Here is a 22,523-nt window from a genome sequence, read left to right as displayed (position 1 = left end):
ATAAAATTTCCATTTGACTATTCTTCATATGTTCTATGTCTTAGCTGAGGCTTTCTTTTTCTTTCCATTTGTTTCAAGTGTATTCATAATTACTTTTCGAAGACCTTTTATAATGGCTGTTTTAAAATCTTTGTCAGATAATTCCTATATGTCTGTTATCTTGGTGTTAGCATCTACTGATTGTCATTTTTCATTCAGTTTTGAGATTTTCCTGGCTCATGATATGAAAAGTGATTTTTGATCGAAACTTGATCTTTTCGTATCACGTTATGAAACTAGATTTTATTAAACCCTCCTTTTGTTATACCTGGCCTTTTTCTAGCACTGCCTAAGCAGAGGAAGGGGAGACCACCTCTCATTACTGGTCGGTGGAGGAAAATGTCCAGGTTCCTTACTCAGCCTTCTCTGACACCTGAGGCAGGGGTGGGATTCTGTCTTGCCATGTGCTCTTCACAGGCACTGTGGTGGTGTGCAGGTGGCCTTGTAACCACTGGGTGGTGGCGAAAGCTCTGACTTTTTGCAAGGCCTTCCCTTTCTTTTTCTGCCACACACACACACACACACACACACACACACACACACACACACACACACTCACACACACACACACACACACACTCACATGGACAGGAGGAGAGGGAAGGATGTTTCATTTCTGCCAAGTGGGAATAAAAGTACAGAGTCCTCTCCTGGCCTCTACTGACACAATGTGGGGACTCTTGTTACCGGCTGGTGGGGGTAAAAGCATCAGCTCCCTGTGCGGCTGTCTCTAACACCACTCCAGCAGGGTTGTTACTGCACCTCATGACAGCCTCACAATGATGAAAATCTAGACCCTCCAATGATGAAAGTCTGGACTCCCCAATCGGTTTTTGCTGGCACAGGTGGGTGTAAGATCCACTATTTTCTCCGTGGCATTTGGCTAGAATTGTTCTTTCTAGGCGGCCTCTTTCCTGGTCTTTTGTCAAGAGAAAGCAGGCTTTGTTCCCCTTTTTGGTCTTCATTACTGACATTTTGGGGTTGCCAGTTTCTTTATTTCTAAGTTTTGACACATGAAACAAAAATAAACTACAGGAGCCTCACCACCATGTTGTTTTTTGGTCCCCAAATGCCTAGGCAGTCTATCTAATTCCCTCTACCTTTCAGAGACTCCTTACGTTTGTTTTACATACAACGTCCAGGGTTTTTAGTTTGAGTTTTGCAGCAGTGCTCAGGTAAAGTATCTCTACCTCATCTTCCCAGAAGTAGAATTTCCCCTGAAGTAGGTGTTATTATAATTAATTTTATTATTATTAATCTCATTTTACAGATGAGAAAATCAGGGTACATAAAGTTAAGTATCTTGTCCACAGTTAGACATTATTAGGTGGCAGAATCAGGATTTGAACTCAGGCTACCTGGTGCTAAAGCATGGAGTTTGCATAAAATTGAGTTGAATGTATAGGTGAAGCTAACGGTCCCAACCCCATGAAGCACTGGTCTGAGTAGGAGTATAGATGGATTATCAGCCCCTTCAGCACTTGGGGGCTGGGACTGCTCACCTGTTGGTGTTCACAAATTATCCAGGGTTGTCCAGGGCTCTGTTCTTCCACTAACACTTAATATGCTGACTCTTCTAGAAACTGGGCTCAGAATCTGATTGGTTTCTCAGTTCTTCTAGTGAGACTGGCACTTCACAGGAGCTCTCGATAACTAGCTCACCTTCGACAGTCTTTATTCCTCATGGATTAAACCCTGGCAAGGGAATCTCCTATAACTTCCCCTGTTCCAGCTCCAACCCTGGCAGGTTACCAAGAATCTCCTGTTGTCTCTGCTGTGTTGAAGATCAAGATGGGGCTTTACTGGGGATGGAGGTGTTGGAGATATTGGCCTAGGTCGGTTTCCTGTGTGATCAGCTCTTTGCACACAAGCATTTGACCATCTCTTTGCACACTAGCATTTGGCCTGCTGGCCCCATCACTTCTCCCCATGAGTGCCTCGGTTCGGACTCCACTTGATCCTTCCTCAGCCTCTAGCTTCAAGATTCTTGCAGATGGAGGACCAGGGAATTGCAGAGCTGAGCCCACTGTAGTAAATACCATTTCACCAACCATTTCAAACTACCTGTGGTTGTTTTTTCCCTTTTTGTTTTTAACTAGAACTATAGACTGTCAGTGCTGGAAGTAAATCCCTTTCGTTTTACAGAGAGGAAACAAAGGTCGGAGGCTTTGGAGGTGGGTGTCTTATCCCACACAGTGACATGCCCAAGGTTGCCCAGGGAGGTACTGGTAGCCATAACTAGAAATCAGGGTTCCTGATACCTGGCAGCCTTTGATTTTGCACTGTGACCTCCTTAGAAGACTATTTTGTTTTGTTCTCAATCCCTTCTACCAACTCAGCTTTAAGAACTCCCACCACAAAGAAAGAATGTTCTAATGTCACTTTTATGCAGTTATGTTAATATCATTTCTTCTAGAGTGGTTTTGTTTTTCAGAAGGCAGTGTAATGCAGTGATCAAGAGCAAAGGATGGAATTATATAGCCCTGACTTCAAAACTGGGCTCTCTCACTGGCCTGAGGTACTTAACCTCCGAATTGCAGTTTCCTCATTGAGTCCGTGGGAAGGATGACAGCGCCTACTGATACGTAGGTTGTAAGACTTAAAGGACACATTCTAAAGTGCTGACGTAACATCTACAACTTTTTAAGTATTAAAGAAGCTAGAAACAATGTTGTCATGTATATGTTTTATCCTAACCATCAAGCTATGAGACAGCTTGAGAAAATAAGTTTCTCTCTAAATATAGATAAGAAAAAACATATATTGCAGCCATACGATGTATGCAGACTTTTATACACGCTTGGTCTTAATTATTTTGCAAAAGCTCCATAAGGTCAGTTGAATTTTTCCCAGGTGAAGGATGTCCATAGCAGGCGAAACGATAAGGTTAGTTAGTGACCTCTAGGATGTACATTCCATGAAGACAGGTACTTTGAATATTCTCGATCTCCATTACACAGAATACTGCCAGCATGCAGTAATCACTAAGAAATATTTATTAAATATGAGAACAAAGTGATACGCTCACTCTCAGACAGTATTCAGCATCGCATGAGCACAAAGATCTGTCACCGTCTGTGCTCTGCCGTCGTCCTTTCTCTAACAGCTTTCTCCTAGCCATGCTGCGCATTACCGAGGGATTCTTCTATCCAAAGGGAACGTCTACAAGTTCTAATTTGCTCTAATAAATTGCTGGCCTTTAACAGATGCATGACAACTGTACTATACTGTGTTGTGAATTCCAATCATGTATAAGACAGATGCTTGCCCTTTCCCATAAAGCTCACAGCTTTGTGAGCTTTCACTGTAAATTGCATTTCAGATCCATAAGTGGGCATTTTTACAGTGTGGTGTGTGTGTGTGTGTGTCTAAGTCACTCAGTGAGCTACATACTACTCAGACTTCTAAATTGGAGTACATAGCAAGATGGATACATATTCTAATATATTTAACACAATTTTATAACTATAATGTGATGATCATCAAACAAGGAACCAAGCGACAATAATAAGAGTTGGATTCTGTCATTTGGCAATGACTGCCAAACGTAAGTTGTGAATTACTCAGGAAGCCAATCCTTTAAGATGCATCTCTGGGTAAGGAACATTCGACCCCATGATCAGTAGAGTCAGAATTAAATCCTGGCTCCACCATCTTCACTGTGTGATCTTGAGCAAGTTACTTAGCTTGTCTTCTTCTGTTCATATGAAAATTTGCAGTAATAACGATAATGACACATATCCACTAGCACCCCCATGGTGCTCACTATGCCAGGCAGTGCGAAGTCCTTTTACGTGGAAACATATTTAATACTAACGTCAACCCTCTGAGCTACACAGTTTCCTCCCCAAGAGGCAGATATCTCCCTCCTAGGTAGAATTAAACGACTTAATTACACATGGAAAAGGCCATGCAGTCGGTGAGACGCTGTGCACTATTAGCTATAATTGTTCCTTTGTAACATCATTTATATGGGCAAGGGCAATTTTCACACAGCATCATACAGACAGGCCAGGTTTAATCTCAGGTATTGCCATGTATTACCTTTCGACCTTACACAATATATTTAGACATTCCAAATCTCCGATTTCTCATCTGTAAAATGGGCATGATAACACCATCCACTCATAAGACTCTTTTGAGGATTTACAGAGATACTGCCTGACATATTTGCTCAGGAATTGTTAGTTATAGTGACGCGAGAGCCGAAGGCAAGGATGGATGCATCCACGAGAAAGGAGAGTGGAATATTGGAAATGATTAGCTCCTCGAATGACTTGCATGATACTGAGGCTATTTCAATGCATGGCAGCTTTCGTGTTCACAGCCTACTATCCTCGTCCACAGTGCTGCTAAAGAAGTAACTGTAGCCTACATTTCTTCTAGCCCCAAGTCCAGTCAGCTCTGTTTTATTTTGTTTTTCATCAGATCCCTGAAGCCTAGCAAGGTTAAGTGTTGTGTTAGTGTTATGTCTGCAAATCTTTTAAAATTATAAGGTCTTAAATTCCAAGACAGCTTAAATATTCACTAGAAGTGCCTGCAAATAAATAAATTCACAAGTATTCAATGCACTGATAATGTAAGTTTAGGCACAGAGGAAAATTTATTTAAGACACAAAGTAACTACATCTTCAACATTAATAAAAATGATTTAATAATTTCTAAGTGGAGGGGAAACTGGAGATTTTTACTCTATTTCCTTTTGGAGGTCTCTGTATGTGTCTTAAAACAGAGCTCATTATATTTCTACCCAAACTCACCTAAAACTCACCTAACTTCTATGTTTTGCACCTCAATAAATGATTCCCATGGACCCAATTAGAAACAGCAGTGCCATGTTTGAACTCTACCTCTGCCTCATGCCACACTTCTCAATGGTCCTCACATGCCTCCTTTCAGACACATCTGTTTCTCTTCCTTCTCACTGCTATGTTCCTGGGCTTGGCCTTTATTGTGTCTCATCTCTTCTGTTGCAAGAGCATCTTAATTGAACATTACCCCTTCTAGTCAATCTAACACCCTATAACTAGAAGAATCTTTAAAAACAAATGCAAATCTTACAAAGTCATTCTTAAAACCCTTCAATGATTCCTATTGCCCCCACAATGATGTTCGACTTGCTGTCGTGGTCCCTGTTCTGCCCTGCCTGCGTTGCAAACCACCTGAAACGTCTTCCTTTGCTTCACTTCCTCCCCACTTAAAAACACAGCATTCAAGACATGACTGGCCTTCAATTCTTCAAAAGTGCCAATGCTTCCTTTCCTTCTTTGTTTCTTGAACTTGGTCTTCATTCTGCCTAGGGAAGGGGTCTTCTCATCTTACTTCACTTAGGTAATTCCTACTCAGCCCTGAAGGGTCAGTTTAGTGCTCGCTGTCTTGGACGCCTTCCTCAGTCCTTCAGCCAGATTAGGTGTCTCCCTTATGGCTTCCATAGGACTCCCGGTCCACTCTCATCATAGTGCTTAAATCACTGAACCACAGTTACCTTTTGTTTCTATATTCCCTACCAGACACTTGTGGAAAGTTCTTGCATCTCATTTACTTATTACTGCATCCATCCACAGGACCCCTCTCAAAACAAGGCAGAGATTAGAAGCTCCACACAGATTTGTTAAATGCATGCAAGCATAAATAACATATTAAGAACAGAAATGATTCATTAACAAAAATAAAGCTGTGTAAAGGGGTAAAGTGGGGAGCAATTTTAGATAAAGTGATCAGGGAAAAAATTATAAGGAGGTGTCATTTGAGCAAAGACTTCAAAGAAGGGAAAAGTGAACCATATGGATACCTGGGGATAGAGTCGCCCAGGCAGAGGGATTAGGCAGAACTTTTGAAGTTTGAGAAAGTATCATACAGGCTCGTATAATTGGAGAGCACTGAGCAGACAGGTAGGGGTAGAAGCTAGGGTTAGACCATGCAGCAATTCGTAGGCTAATATATAAATTTAGGTTTTATTCTGAGTGCCCAAAAAGCAATTGGAGTGTTTTCAGTAGAGAATGCCAAAAGAGGACTTAATATTTATTTCCTGAATATGGATCTTAACAAAGCACACTGGAAAACTATTCTGAGATTTCTACATGAATGCATTTGAAATGAGTGACATTTATAAAGACCAAAGGTATAAAGTCACAGATCGCTTTATAGTTAGGTAATTTAATCCAAGGAAGACTGATTATTTTACCAAAATTAAGCAGGAAACATAGGGCTAGTAGAGATGAGACGCCATGGTTTTGGCTCCTTGCCTGGTTTCCCTTTACAGGGATAAAGAGATACATGAGTTACTTGAGACCATGTGTCTGTGCTACTAAATGGCCACCATAGATACGAAAAGTACTTTGAGACAGAACTGAGCTTGCTCACATTTTAAAGATCTGTTTCATTGCTAGTTTCCAGCTAGACTAAGCATTTTCAAGGCAGTGCGTAGTTGCACTCACTTTTTCTGTATCTTATAGCATGCACCATGGAGACTGATGCATCAGAGCATCAGCAAAGGAGGTCGAAGGGTAGGGCATGTGTGTTTCACTTGCTCTGAATTCTTCCTAAAATGATCCAAAAATAATTCATTTATTTATCAGGTATTTCAGAGGCCCTATTTTGTGCAAGACACCAGACTGGGCACTGGTGTGACAAAGATACATATGACATGGCATCTGTCCTCAAGGAACTTGCGTCTCAGCAGGGATGACAGACATGCAGGTAAAGCATCCTTTAGCACAATGGAAGAAGGGTCATAATAAAGCCAGCACAGTTTATCAAAACAATTACAGCCATGCTTCATATTTACTGCCCACTCACTGTGTAAGTGTTGTAAACGCCTGATGGGCATTATCTCATTTAATACACTTAACAGTCTTCTTAATATCCTATGGATCATAAAACTTGCTCCTCCTCTCTCTGTTTTTTTTTTCTCATTTGAGGAAACTGACTCCAGAGAGGTTAGGTAGCTTGTCCAAAGTCAGGAGGTCAGTCAGCAGTGAAGCCGAGTCAACGGTTGGCTGTTTGACTCCAGAGCCTATACCTTCAACCACTCACATCACTTTGAGAGACACTGGCTTACTTTTAGTTCTCACAGATCTATACACCAGGGTTTCTTCTATCACCATTTCACAGGCAACGCAACTGATTCAAAGAGGCTCAGGAATTTCCCACGGTTACTCTCAAACCCAACATAGACTGGAAGTCTTTCCTTTGATTCTAAGTCCTACCTTATTTCCATTAGAAACACTCCCCCTACCCACACTTTTGCATCTTTCAAAGAGCTTAAAGAACACATTAATTCTGATTTGACTGGCGAGGAGGTGGAGGTGAGGTACTTCATTACGGAGGTGACACATCCCCAGTAGGACTATCAGCCCTACTTTAAAATGTCATTGAAGTACGATCTTTTGCCGCTACGAACAGTAAGTTGTTTCCAGATAAATACTACTTCTGAAGAATGCAAATTGAGCTGTTCATTTCAGCTACTGTATTCTGGACAGCACATGCCAATTGATTTGAGCGTTCTTTCTTTATCATTGCCAGGCTAAACATTCTCAAACAAAAATGTACTCAAAAATGTTCTCATGGAAGCAGAATTCTCTGACATTTACCTGGGAATCTAACTAAATACTGAATAAATATAATTCTAAGTCAAACAGGCAAAGATAGTTTCAATAAACGGCAGTATTTTACTAATAAAAATAACAACAGCAACATTATTAACTACATGCTCATTACCATGTTATCCATTGTATGCACATTAAAAACTCTAGTCCTCACCACAACCTAGGAAGTAAATAGCCCCATTTTGCACAGGAGGATGTTGAGGATTTGAGACGTTAGATCACAGAGACAGGAAGTGGCCAAAGCAGGAACTGAACCTAGGTTCATGTAAAACCAAAATACTTGCTCTCTCTACACTTCCCTGTCCGATGCTCAGCAGACAAAGCAGAGCATTCCAGTACATTGGACAAAGTCAGGAATGAGCAATGTAGTAATTGGGTATCTGGTATGGAGTCTAGGGTTGGGCTTATACATTTAGTTCCATATTCCTGTGTTAAAAATTCACTTGAGAAGTCAGCTACTTCAGTCCCCACAGTGAGCAACAGATGAGTCAGTTATTTGAGAGGCTCAAAGTGAAACCTCACGCAGATTTAGAGTGTTTGAACCCCATGCCCAGATAACTTTTTCTTTTTAACAAAATCAGGGCATCTTCCCTTCTTTAGGGCAGTTGATGGATGCAGTAGCAGCAGTCAGGACTCAAGGTGAATGCTCTATATTTGCAGTCTGAGTCCCCACAAAATGTAATGAGAAATGTCCACTATTCAGGAAATGGTTGAGACTCTTGTATCTTCACATAAGATTAGTTCTCTTCCTTAAACCAAATTATAAAAGGACCTAACTCATATAAGAGTAAATGTAATACAAAAGTAAAGCATTTGGCATAAATCCTGGAACATTATTTTTTTGAACTAAACCCTGGAATATAATTTTTCCCAAAATAATGCAATTCACGCTTTCCACACATATTTTTACTGAGCATTTACTACATGCAATATGGTGAGTTCTGTATATACTTGACGTTTCATACACAGTTACTATTTATTGAGGAAATATGATATGTCAAACTCTACATTAGGCAATGTATATATCATCTCACGTCAACCTCACAATAACAACTGGTAGATTCTAATTCCTCATTAGAAGTGAGGAAGCTGGAGGTCAATTATGTGAGATCACATCCCCCAAATCATGTAGTGATTCCCCATGTGAACATCGTAAGTCAGTTTCTGGTCCAGAAAAAAAGGTCACTCACCCACAATTAGTCATCAAGTGTGCTGGATAGTCATTCAACCTCCATGCCAAATTCTTCTCTTGGGAGACTTTGAAAAGCTAAGCTGAAAACTACAATTCTTAGACTCCTTCATTCATAGTGTTCTAAGGGTAAACTGTTAGATATATTTGCCTGAGACCTGAAGTCAGAATGGAGACAGAAGGCATTTTTCTTCTCTTTTTCGGCTGTGTCTGCACCAGCACATCGTGGGAATGTGAAGATCCCCTGCCATGGCATCCCATGCCCTGCTCCCTGTGTGGCTGGGAGAAGCAGCAACAGTGGTGCCCTGTGTATGGTCTTTGATCTGATTTCTTAGTCCCTGGTGTGAAGATGCAGGTTTACTTTCTCCATCATTTGGGTGTTGGTAATGGGGGCAGGTTGGAGGTGTGAGGCAGCTCCAGAAATACCCAAGGGTGGTAGCATCCCTATGGATTAGTTGTATTGTTTGGGATTCTTTCCTGGAGACCCAGATTAGACTCCATTCCTTCAATCGATGCAACGGATTTGTAAGCCTTCGATTCCCTGTATTAAATCTATTCTTGCTAAAAATATCTACAGTGGCATCTGTTTTCTGTACTTAATTTGGATTGATATCTTAAATAATGGTCCCTACTTGTCCAAATACATTTGCCTAAGAACCCATCTTGCAATTCTCTTGCAGTGAGAGAGGAAGGTGCTATCAAAATCTTACTTCAGTCTTCAACAGTGTAAACGTAACGTCCAGGAGGGACGGGGACAGATCTATGGTAAGAGTTCCACTACCACTGCACATATTAATGAATGAGCAAATGGACACATAATAGCTCCATCACCAACAGTGCGTTCATATTCTTTCTGGCTTCTTCAGCACTCGTTTTCACTTAATTAAACATGTAAGAAATGCCTACTTTTTGAGTGCCTATTATATACCAGAAGTAGGGTCGGAATTTGATAAACCACTGCTAATCCTCAGCAGGACTTTATAAGTATTTACATCCCTGTTTTATATATTTGTCTTTTCAGATGAAGAAACCCAGAGAGGTAAATTTGACTGAATCCAAATTAACCTATATCCCTTCTAACACATGCTGTCTGGTCATGGACCTTCTCCTCTTCCTTCCACTCCACACAGGCTTTGAATGTGCCATCAGCTACACTGGGTGACAAATGCACTTGAAACCAGAAGACCTGGTGTGATTCAGCTCCAAGATATTCTAGTGGTGAAATCTGGAGCAAGTGACTCACACATTCTCAACCTCAGTTTCCTCATTAGCAAGATAAATACATTAACATCTGCCTCAGCTATTGCACAGGGTTCCAGTATAACCTCATAGCTCTTTCAGCATCTACTAGAATGCTGAAGATGTTGTAAAATATATCCTATTGTCTAAGAGTGTATACATGAAAGAGACTATATATATATATATTATATGTATCATCTAAGAGTAAATATGTAGTCAAGTCATTTCACCTCACTAAGTCTATTTTCTCATCTGAAAAATGGGTATGATAGTTATACCTCTTTCATTAGGTGGGTTAAACCAGATATGGTAAGTGAAGTACCCATCATGGCGTTCCTGCATGGTAAGCACACAGTAACTTTAGCTTTTACTATTTTTATTATTAATAACACAATCCCAAGTTCATCGGAGATAGTTTTTCATCCAAGTAGCTTCCTCTACAACACTGTTAATAAGTTCAAGAGGATCTGAAAACCAAAAACAAATAAAAACCCTGCTGTTGACTTTAGCAGTGCCCTGAGTACCGGCCATCTGCCAGGTATAACTTGTACCCTGAAGAGTAGAAGAGGGGCCTCCTGCCAGTTGGCTCCATGCTCTGGTCGGATGGCTGCTTTCTCCCTGTCCTTTTGGCTGTCGAGGCAGACGAGTGGATTTTCCACCCTGCGCTCACTGCCAATGGCTCAGGCCAAAGGAACAGATGTGAAGGGCCGCCTCCTCAAAAGAGGAGTCTGATCAGATGTGAACCTTTTCCTGGGACCTCCCCTTTCATGTCTGGCCTCACTGACAAGCAGAGAATGGACTAGAGACAGCAGCCATGTGCCACAACCCATGGCAGATACAGATGCACCGCAGGGTTACTTTGCGCTTGCCTGTCTCCTTTAAGCCAGACCTGGTTCCAAAGTCTACGCAGAATCATATTCAAACCCAGGTCTACGTGGGCAAGAAATAGATGCCTGAGTGGGTATGTGGGGAAAGTGTCTGACTGAATAACCTAGAAATACATCTGAGAGCCATTCATTTATTCCCAAGAGAAAAGCCTTTTCTGCAGGCAGCACTAAGCACAGAACTCCTCTTTTTCATGCCAATCTCTCTCCCATCATGCAACCTACTGCAGAGACAGGTCTATCCTAGGAAGAGACAACAGGCATGTTTGGGCAGCACGTAACTAGTGGAGGGCCCTCCGTAAGTCCCAGCACTGCACAAACGTAGAACAAGTAGCCACAACATCAGCTAGAACTATAGACGTACGATTACTTAGGATTTTGTATTTCAAGTCCGAAGCCTGAACAACTGCAGAGAAAATGAGAAATGTTTTCCAATTGGTTTTCAACATTAGTAAGGCCAATGAAAGGCAATGTAGGCTATAGAAAGCAGTCGGAGACTTTTTAGAATCAGCACAATAGAGAAGGGCTTCTGAGCTAGAACAAGACAGTATTATTTCCCATAGATCCTCTGGGCCACGGAGTTCACCAATTCTTTCGTGAGGAGGGCACGGAGTAAAGACACAAAATTACCGACTGTTTGGTTACGGTTGATTTTCCCTTTCATGGATGTGCCTGTACACAGGCTGAATTTGCTGTAAGACACAGCTAGTCACCTGATGACATTATTCAGATGTTATTCCAAGGCCTTTGAAGACTCTTTACATAATCCTAGCATAAAATAATTTCTTCCAGACTTCATAAGGAAGCGTTTAAAACAGTTCTACTCAAACGGCAACTCAGAATAAGGATCGTTACGTCCAGAGTGTAAGACCTTGTGGAACAAGCTATTAGACGAGGTTCATTTCCTGTTTGGAGGTACACAGGCTGCAGGAGTCTTCTGATACCTTATTTTACTTTGGAGTTCCTGACTTCTTGGCTTTCTGTATACTTCTCTGAGGCATTGTCCAAAGCCCCGAGAAAACATAAAACCATTTTTAAATCAGTTTATTATTTATTAAGTATATACACATTTCTAGGGGTTTTTAATGGAACAGTGAACTCAGTCATCCCCCAAAGCAAGGCTTCTTCTTGAGTATTCCCTGAGGGGATGTGCTAGTTATGCTAGTTCAGTCCAGCCTCAGCTCCCCGCTACCGTTTGTTGACTGGGAAAGGGCCACATGGAACACTACTGGGTGGCATACGTGTTACATATCTCCTACGGCAACAGAAGTGGTAGGAAAAATTACACTCTGTGCCAAGGAGCACCCTGGTGAGTGTGAAGGAGAAAATGGGGAACTGACGTTTGTTGAGAGACTATTTGTAAGTCAGGTCTATCCCAATTAAATGTTCCACCTCATCTGCTTCTCAAAATAGTACTGGGACTAGGTATTTTTATTCTCATTTGATACACGAAGGCGCTGACACTCAAAGGGTGAAGGCTCCCACACTGAGTCACACAGGGAGCAGCAGGCAGAGCGAGGATTTGATCCCACCTGGACTGTAGGCTTCCTTGACTTCTCTGTCCTCCCAGGTCTAAACTCACATTTGACCCTTCTCTGTTTCTTGTCTCTCATCTCCCGTCAGCAACTCCAACAACCAAGAAAGCTGACTATCTTGTCTCTCCCACGAATCGCTCAGGATTGTTCTTATCTAGATTTTCCTCTCAATTTCCTCCAAGGTAGCTCACAGACCATATCCTGAACTAGTTGAGTCATCTCTTTTCCCACTGCCGATCTTTCCCTAGCATCCACTATTTGTGGTGCTATGAGATTAATCTTCCTAAGTCAATTTGATTATGTTATTCTATAAATAATAATTAAAAAACCCACAGTGGTTCTTAGTTGAATTCTCAATTATTATCATACTCCACACCCTGACATTGTAAGCCTTCTATAATGTTGCTACAGGATATGTTCCAAGTCTTTTTTCTAGCCAAGAGCTTACATCAAACTATATATTATTCATAAAAGAGCTGTGCACTTCCTCAATAATCCTAGCACTTAGATTCCACTTGTAGCATTGTCTTCATAAGGGTCACTTTTCTCCAAATAATACTCCTTTGGAGTCCATATCAAATGGACCTCTTTCTCTGTAAGCCATTCTATATACGACCAATCAAACAACACTTTGCTTTTACACATCTGTCTTCCTCTGGGTTGGGTGGTAAAAGAGAAAAAAATACTGTCAACTGTATACTAAACTTGTATTAACAGCTTTATGCATTTTATCTCATTTAATGTCCTCCATTAACTTAACAGGTTTAGTAATAATCTCTCTACATTCACAGATGAGGAAAACGGTACTTAGAAACACTAAGTTTGCACAACTTCCTAACTCTGATAAGCGTTAGCATGTGAATCAAATCCAGGCCAATCTAATTTCAACTATGTAATCTTTACTCTATTCCACATATATTTACTAAAGGATCAATATCGTAATCTGTCTCACAGATATTTTTAATTGGTCTTGTCCAGTCCTTTAAAATAGATGGGTGGATGGACAGATAGAAAGATATAGATGTACAGATATAATTATTTCCCAGCTTGGAAGAGAGCACATAAAAATCTGGATTTTTAGTTTCCCTTGGGAAAAAAAATTAGAACATATAGACACTTTGGCTTTGCATTCCCCCAGGATGCTAGCTGGTTCAATCTACATATCGATAACTCTCTTTATATGAACAAAAGTCCTCCAAGTTGCCATGGTTCCCACTCTGTTGACTCCACGGTGTACCATTCTGATGTCTGTACATTTGTTGTGGTTCCCCATAAGAGTTTATTTTTAGAATCTCTCTTATTCCATTTTTTCTCTTTACTACTACCCAGCACAGTACCTCCAGCAAGGAGCAGAAAGGAATGCAAAAAAAGAAGCAACATTTAAAAGCACAAATGTTTGGTTTCAGAGATACTTAAATTTGACTTTTTGTTTTATTTCTAAATGTTAGGCAGATTGCTTAAAATCCCTTTGTCTTAATTTCCTCCCAGAGTTTGTGTGTGAATTCTAAAACACCTACAAACTAGTTAGTAATGTACCTGGCACCTAATAACTGCTCAGTAAGTATTAACTATTATTCTGATGGCTAATATACCTGAAGTTTCAGCAAATTGAAGTTCTCTTCCATTAGCCTTAACAGAAGTAGCAAAATGAGAAAAAAGTAACTATTAATGGTCTGCCCTCTTATTGAATGGATCACATAGAGCAATCTTTTTTTTTTTTCCCCTTTCCTTCACTTTTCACAGAAGAAAAAAGTTAGTCAGAATCTGCTAGAGCAGAGAAAAGCAAATCACTTTGGCACCTGAACAACAAAGCAATGTTAGTTTGTTTTCTTTGTAAAAAGTCATCTGTTCGCAAACCTCTTTTATGAAATACCTGTCATAGTCCATTTTATTGAACGTTACTCACTCCGCATTTTTTGGCCTCAAGGTCATTCCATTATCAGTTCCTACATCACCTTCAGTATTGGAAATGGACTGAGAGAGATGGAAAGGAAAACACACACACAGATACATAACACACTCACCAGACAGACGGCTCAGATAACCATGGCAGGCGGAACTCAGATCTGTCCCTACTTCACATGTAAGCAGCTCCAGTGACACTTACTGACAGATCTGGAAAGACAGCTCACTATCGAAGGTGCCTGAAGCCAGAAGCAGCATTTAATCTGATCACCAGTTCATACACAAGATAACCCAAATATCTTTCATGTGCTGTTTCTTTAACACACACACACACGCACACGCACACACACATGAGTTTCATTTATATTCAAAGGGAAAAAAACAACCAAACGATAATAACAAAAGTGCTCAAACACTTCCATCCTGAAGAGCACCCAAGATCCCCAGATCGCTGCCATTTTTTGCTATGGTCTTAACAGGGCTGGCCTGATTAATTTCTTACGTGGTACTTTGATTAGTATGTGGAGTTGTCTAAAAATAAATCTGGTGGTAGATGGGTTTGATGGTTTGCCCCTAGGGCACAGTTCCCTCTGCCTCTTGCCAAAAACCTAGGAAGCCTCCCTTCACAGCACGCCCAAAGACCTGCAAGCCTGTCGCAGATGCAATATTTCATTCCGGCCTTTAAGAAGGAAAGGGAACCAGCCAGCCTTCTGTGTTGTAGGCAGGGGGGCTTCTCTTGTACCTACATTCTCTCTCTGAGTTTGTGAAAATCCTGTGATGTACCAGTGATGACAAGGACCACACCAAGGACAGCAGTGATGATGCTACTGCTGATGGTAATAACAGACATTTTACAAACTAGGAAATTAGAGCTTATGAGGAATAAATAACTGTAACTAAGATCATGTAGCTAGTAAGGGTTCATCCAGCATTTAAATCTAGGCCTTCCTCCCATTCTTGATTCTCAGTCTTCCTTGACCTACCTGTCCAGTCATTTCCCAGGATTCTCCAATTAGAGCTTCTGCACAACCGCAGGTCTCCAAGCATCCTTTGTGCTTTTCCACTTCTGCCTATTAAGCATTCCTATTAGTTGAGATGTTTATTATAGTAGCTTTTTTCCTTTAAGTAGTTTAGGCCCTGGCACAGAAGGGACTTGATGCATGTAGGTAGAATTGAATTAAATTCAGGGAAGAGATTGACTTTCCAAGCCCTCTGACTCTGTACATATGTGAATGGCCTGTGGTCCAGGCTGCACAAACAGAGCCCAGTTATGGAGACAGAATCTGTATCTCAAGGTCCCAGTGAGGTCTAGGAATTACAGGAATGAGATCCTGGAAGAGCAGGTGATAATTACAGGCCAAATGAGACAGAGGAGTGCTTAGTCTCTTCTTTCTTTTGGAATTATATTCTACTGACCTGAGAGCATGCTTCCAAATGAGTGGAACACATGCCCTCAGTTACAGAGAACCCAGAAACATCCTTTTTCATGTTGAATACATGTATTTATTGTTAAGTGTTAAGATAAAAGTGCACATAACAGATCCTGCTCTCTGATTAATATCATAAAGTAGGGCTTTCAATTAACGCCTCTGCAGTGAAAATCTTCAATTTTGGTAGGTATCTTCCAATATTTATAGCCTTGAAATTAATTTCAACAGCAAATCAACTCCCTTAGTTACCTAGGAGTGTATTTTACAATGAAGATGTCCAAGAAGGAAAATATTTTCTGTTTAATCACCAACTTGTTATTGATGGAGACTAGGCAGGTGTCAGTTCTTTTAACACATGAATGTGGAATTGTATCTTTTTAAAAATAAAACTACATGGACGTGCCTGCAATGTTTCTTTTTACTTAAGTAATAGTACAATTTATTCATTCAGCATCTTTAAATTGTATTTACTTTGTCCTGATTTGGCTGTTAAAAAAAGCTAGAGTAACCAAAAGTACCATTATTATTATTTTTTTAATTCCCAGTAATTCTCAGTGGGATGTGGAGACTTGGGCAGGCACTTCGAAGGTTACCTCCAACCAACTGCTAATGACAAGAGGCTAATAATCATTTAGGTAACAACTTAAAGTTTACAAATGACTTACTCATTCTGTAATTGGATTCTTATCAGAATTTATTTGGCAAAGTAAGTCATGTTATTTTCCTCGTTTAAAAGATGAGGAAATTGGTGTTCAGAAGGGTTAAGTGCTTTCCTGAAGCACACACAACCAAAACAGTGTTCATGGTGTGTTTTCTAAAGCAGCTTTATCAAATTACTGAGGATAACTCTCAACTCTACAACTCTAGCTCAGATTCTCTCCTTAGATTGAGATCTTATCCAACTGCCTTTCAAATGTCTCCTTCTAGACATGCCACAATTGCTTCCCAATCAATCTGTACAAAAATGAACTTATCACCTCCTGAGCCTGTCCTCCCCTTGGGGTGTCCAATTTCAGTGAGTGGTACCTCCAAACACCAAGGGAACCAAGTTATAATCTCCTCCTTTATGCTTCTCACCACTCATGTCCAATCAATCATCAAATTCAGCCAATTTTCTATTCCAAATGTCTTCAGAATCTGTTCACCTCCCTCTACTTCTCTAGATTACACCATATTTTTCTCTTACTTGAGACGATACAGTTATCTTCCAACTGTTCCATATTTCAAAACACGTTGCAATTCCAAATGCCTTACAAAGACAGTGCAAACATGTTGTTCTGAGTTTCTTCCTGTATAAAGAAGACATAATAGTATCTATTTATAAGGGTTATTTTAAGAAAATAATTAGATTCTGGATGCAAATGTAGAAGGCATTTTAATCATTGTTTGAGTAAAGGTAAGGAATGCCTAGACTATGAGGATAACAACATCTTCCACATTGGATGACGTGGTGTCCATTTTAAACATAGTGAAGCTGAGCTTCAAAACAGTGATGAAGTCCGCCCAAGGTTAGTGGTAAGTGATACTCCAGAGATGTTCCCGCATCACTGTCTGACTCCAAAACCATGATTATTAGGATTATTACTATTTTTTACAATAGCCTGGACACAGTCCTCTGGTAACTTGGGAAGAAGGGCTGACTTGGGATAACCTGGCTACTCAGGGCAGGATGTGATGCCTATTTTCCAGGCACGCGATACTTCTATCTTCTTGGTAGTGCCTTCTCTAAGCCTAGCGGAGTAGGACTGAGCTGGAGACACAGGAGAACGGGATGTCTGACTTGCGCACTGGAACTAATGAAGATGGTGCCCCAGGAAAGAGCGCTCATTAAAGTCTGCTCATTAGCTCAGACGGGACATTCGCCTCAAGCCTCGAATCTGTGAGCTGCTGGGTCACTTTTCCCTTGTGTCTCTCATTCGTTGTTTGATTAATGAGCAAATCTGGAACATTTTCTTGTCACAGCAATGATAGAGGTAGGAGAGGATAAATTCAGTCGCACAAGTATGTTTTAAGCCTTTAATCAGTTCATATCTGCTAACAAGCCATTGGCGAAAGCATGCCACATGAAAGAGTCCGCTGTCAAGGAGCAGGGAAGGGCACTGCCCTATGGATTTGGATAAAACTTCTAAGTCACGTGGGTGAGGATGTTGGGACAGGAAGGAGTAAGGAATTGGGGCCCACAAAGCAATTTATTACATTGCAGTTTCTAGTTTGAGACTATTAAAAATAATGCTACAGGAGGATTCTTGCACATGTCTTTTTGATGAATATGTGTTTATTTTTGTTGAGTATATACCTAGGAGCAGAACTGCCGAGTCACAGAGTACGCATGTGCCAAGCTTTAGTAGATCCTGACAAATAGTTTTACACATTTTACAAAGTGCTTATAGCAAAATACACTGCTGCTAGCACTATGTAACATCTTCAGTTGTTCTATACATTTGATAGCACTTGGTATCATTTATCTTAATCTTTTTAGCCATTCTAGTAATTAATACTAGTAGTGCATTCTGGCTTTAACTTGCATTTCTCTAGTAAATGTTAAAATAAATGTCCTAAAGTAACTATTTTTTTCTTTTTCTATTGAATTGTTTATATTTTTCTTAGTAATGTATAAGAAAAAACAAATGTATTTCAGATTCAAGTCCTTTTACAGATCTATGTATTGTAAATAACTCCTCACACTCTGTGGCCTGCCTTTTCACTCTCTTAAGAATCAAACTTTTTAATCCAAATATAGCCCAAGTTATCAATATCTTCCTTAGGGTTAGTACTTTTTATGTCCTGGTCAACAATGTTTTGGCTCCTCCAAGGCTGTAAAGATCCTCTCCCGTGTTTTTATCCTCCAGCTGCCTTTTCTGCTGTTATCGGTCTGCCGTTCACATTCAGATCTACAGTCCATGTGGAGCTGCGATTTATGCAGTGAGAAGTAGGAGGTCAGGAGTTTTTTTTCCATACGTGTATCAGATTTACAACACTATTTAATACTTAAAGACACCATCCTTACCCCCCTGCACAGAAACATCATTTTCATCATAAATCAGGTAATCTGAAATGTGTGGATATCAACCTGAGTTCTCTATTTTATTCATCTGTTTTGTCTATCCTTGCAACAATAACACATTCCTATAGTAGGTTCTCATATTCAGTAGTGTAAGTCCTTAAACTTTGCTTTTCTTCAAGTTTTTCTTGGCTATTCTTTGATCTCTTTGAAACACAGAGTCTATCACATTAAACATGATTAAACTTTTAAACGGTTTTCTGTTGCATTTTGGGTAGAGACTGAATTCTTACAAAGGCCAATGAAGTCCTGGTCCTGTTGACTCCTCAAAACATTTTATACAATGTTCATCCTTGACCTCTGTTGCCAGACACTTCGGCTTTGGAGACTTCTAATATCAATGCTTCTTCCTGCCACAGTGCTGTTGCACATGCTATTCCCTTTCCTTAAAATGTTTTCCTGCCCCTTTCCAACCTGGTTTAGTGATCCTTCAGCTTTCAGTATAATTGTTACTTCTTTAAGGAAGACTTTCCTCACCTTACCAGTCTGACATATACTCCTCTACTGCATATTTCCATCGCCGAATGGACCTCTCCTTGCTCCAGGTAACTGACTTATACAGATGATTATTTAGCTAATGTTTGTCTTCCCCCTTGACTTGAGGTCAATGATCATGTCTACTTTGTTCATTATTTTACGCCCAGCACCTAATATAGTTCTTGGTGCATAGTACATACTCATAAATATTTTCCTAAGTTAAGGACTTATATGAAGAGAAACCATGTGATATATTGAAAGCAGTATGGAATGGTGTAGGAAAATTGCACAGCTTTTTGGTGTTTGACAGATACGAATTTAAAACTAGGAAAGACTATTACCAGTGGTATGGCCTTGGGCAAGGGCCTTAGGTATTACTTCCGCACTTCAATTTTCCTATCTATAATGTAGTTATCTTCTAGAACTTGGCACACCGTGGGGAGTAAGTCAAAGACAATTTTTAGAAAACAGACCTCAAGCTATTTCACTGGCCTCTTGACTCTGGGTTCAGTGCTCTGTCTACCCACCATTCTGATGGTTATTCACATCAAGTTCCCTTAACTGACCACAGGGCCAAGGCAAGATCCTTTGTTGAGTGCATCTGGAGGTTTCCACATACAAGCACTCTCATTTTGGGGAACAGGCCACTAGTTTCATCTTTCCACACATTCCCATTCTACCACTTTTTTTTAGACCTGAAGCATAGGAGAATGACCTTCTTGGATGACAGAATGATCCCGAACCAGAGAAGACTCAAAGGCCATTTCATCAGACTTTGACTGTTAGTGAGAATAGGGGCAAAGCCAAAAGTGATAAAGAATAGATGATGAGGGTGGACTTTGTAAGGAGTTGGCACCTTTGGCACTTCCCCAAGTTTATAGTCTATATTTGTGTTCATATATTTGTTTTAAGTAATCAGTGGGAGATAGTTTAAAATACGAAGAATTTATGGATTGTCTTTAGAAGCAGCTGAAAAATCCCTGCCCCTAAAGAGTTAGGATTGAAATAACAGAAGCAAAGGGATAGAATGGATGGTAATAACATTACTTAGATTGTCAAACTGGGATAACCCACAGGAGGTAGACTTGGGTGGAAAGCAACACTGCCCTGGATAGCAGTTTTCTGAACATAATCTTGCATAATAAGATTACTTTCAGACATGAACACACACTCCGCTCCACTGTTATATCATTCGTTCTTCAAGCGTGTAATAACACAAGGGTGAGTAAGCAACGTTTGTCATCTTGCATCTTTACAGATTCTGGACAATCACATCTGAAGCTGGGACCACTTATAAATACTTTAGTAGGACATAAATACTTTTCTTGATTTTAGTTTCTGTGAGTACTGTGTAACATAACTCTATATAAATGAACCAGTTGGTGGAATGTCATAGTGGTAGACAATTCTGCAGTGGTAAAAAAAAAAAAAAATCCTATCCTGTGTGACAAACTCTCATCAAATGCAGCCTCTCTTCCTCTGTAGAAAGCTCGTGGCTTCTGGACGAGAGGGAACTGTATGCAAATTGTGACTCCTCCACCAAAGACAGAGATGCAAAGATGAGCCTTCGCCTGCGATGCTGTTCTGTGAATATTAGAGCCATGGCTGAAATCCTGGTCTGTAGACCATGAGAGCTCAATGTTTCTAGAAAACCATACAGCTAGTCATTTAAAATCTGTCTTACTTTACCCTTCAGTGTAACTTAACCATCTTTGTTCGCCTCTAATCATAGGCTGACAAAGTCTCTCCCTGACCAAACTGTAGTGAGACTCTTCTGAATTCTGTTTCCAACTAGACCTCAGCTTTTGGACTTTTGTGTCAGTATTTACATCGTCCAGTTTTAGCAAGAGTTCTGCTAAATTGATTTAGCCAGATTTCTGTATCATCAACATCTGATCACTCTTGATATCTGATCAGCTTTCTTATCCCCCAGGTAGTCTGACAGCATTGACCTGCCTTCAGCAAAAATCTTCTCAGGTTGGTTTATCCAGAAACTTCTTATTCTCCTTGATGTTTCCTCTTAATTATGTTTCATCCTTCAGTCTCCTCGTCCTCTTCCTTGGCAATAAATCATCACTCTTCCTTGTTGTATTCAGAGTTGAGCCCAATCTTTCTACCATACTGAAAAATGCCACTGTAGGAGTCCCTGTAGATATTGTAACTGTCCTGAATAAAATCTGCCTTACCATTTTAACATGTCGGGGTACCTTCTTTAACAAGGCCACATGCTTAAGTGATATTTATCCCCAGAAGAATCTATCAGGGTTTTTAATTTTTTTTCAGAAAAGCAATAGATACATACTTTTTAGAGAAAAAAAATACCAATTATCTCTATCTACTTAGAATTTTATTACAGTTGTATATATCTGTTGCTTTATATTGTTATCTGATTTGGATTCCTTAGATTGTTAACATTACACAGTTAAATTCTGACTTAAATTTATCAGGTAATAATAGTATGAAACTAACTATTATGTGCGTTGGCACATAAATCTAAATCTATTGCAATAGTCTTGAATAAAATATGTATATTATTGAATGTTGTACATGTATATGTATGTATGTGTATGTGTGTGTGTCTATATATGTATATATTTGTGTATTATATGTGTGTGTCTATATATATTTAGGGAATGATTCTATCCTCATGTCTACAGTGATATTAATGATACACAACTCAAAGAAACTCTTATGACCCATTTAAATATATGCTATACATGAGCTATAAAGACTATACACTACATATATGCTATCAAGTGTGTTTATGTATATACATATATAGGTACACATGTATCTGTGTAAACATTCAATGATGTAAATACAAACAAATGTATATACATATACATACGCCATATACCCTTGATTTAAAGATAGCTGTGTTTCACATTTTAAGGTATCTGAAATTGGAATATGCCTTATAATTTTTGTGAAAAAGAAAAACGCAGCCATTAGGCAGAGGAGCCTGTGGCAACATTCTTGTCGGGCCTGTGCACGTAACAGTGAACTTCATTCACACCACTGTTACCTGAGTTGGATTACTTAGATTGTTAACACCACACAGTTAAATTGTGACTTAAGTTTGGATACCTAATTGTCATTAAAAATGTCTTCAAAAAGATCATAGAGTACTATGAAGCTTCACTGAAATGAAATGTTA

This window comes from Vicugna pacos, chromosome 10, assembly GCF_048564905.1.
Source record: "Vicugna pacos chromosome 10, VicPac4, whole genome shotgun sequence".
In the NCBI taxonomy this organism is placed as follows: Eukaryota; Metazoa; Chordata; class Mammalia; order Artiodactyla; family Camelidae; genus Vicugna; species Vicugna pacos.
This window is presented reverse-complemented; position numbering follows the sequence as displayed.